Genomic DNA, 931 nt, shown 5'->3' on the forward strand with positions numbered 1-931 from the left:
CTGTCTCCTTTTTATATAAAAATAAACTAAACTAACTGTCTCCTTTTTATATAAAAAGATATAAACAACTGTCTCCTTTTATATAAAAATAAACTAAACTATCTGTCTCCTTTTATACAAAAAGAGACAAACAACTGTCTCCTCTTTACATAAAAAGAGACAAACAACTGTCTCCTTTTTATATAAAAATAAACTAAACCAACTGTCTCCTTTTATATAAAAAGTTACAAACAACTGTCTCCTTTTATATAAAAATAAACTAAACTAACTGTCTCCTTTATGTATAAAAATAAACTAAACTAACTGTCTCCTTTATGTATAGAAATAAACTAAACTAACTGTCTCCTTTTTATATAAAAACAAACTAAACTGTCTCCTTTTATATAAAAATAAACCAAACTAACTGTCTCCTTTTTATATAAAAAGATATAAACAACTGTCTCCTTTATAAAACAACAAAAGGAGACATCTACAACTAAACTGTCTCCTTTCTATTTATATTTATATTTTTTTCTTTTCTTTATATTTATATTTCTCTTTATATTTATATAAATATAAATATATTTATATTTATGTTTATATAAATATATATATGTATATTTGTATTTATATTTCTCTTTATATTTATATTTATATTTGTTTCTTTTCTTTATACTTCTCTTTCTTTCTTTTCTTTATATTTATCTTTCTTTTCTTTATATTTCTCTTTTTATTTATATTTATATTTGTCTCTTTTCTTTATATTTATATTTATATTTATATTTCTCTCTTTATATTTATATTTGTCTTTCTGTCTCTGTCGCTATTTATATTATATGCTGAGGTGTATATACAGCTCACTATAGCTAACTCTATATTATTATTTATTTCTATCTATATTCCTTTTCTATGCATATATATATATATATATATATATATATATATATGTATA

This window comes from Eimeria mitis, genomic scaffold (genome assembly GCF_000499745.2).
Source record: "Eimeria mitis Houghton genomic scaffold, Emh_scaff7345, whole genome shotgun sequence".
Classification (NCBI taxonomy): Eukaryota; Apicomplexa; class Conoidasida; order Eucoccidiorida; family Eimeriidae; genus Eimeria; species Eimeria mitis.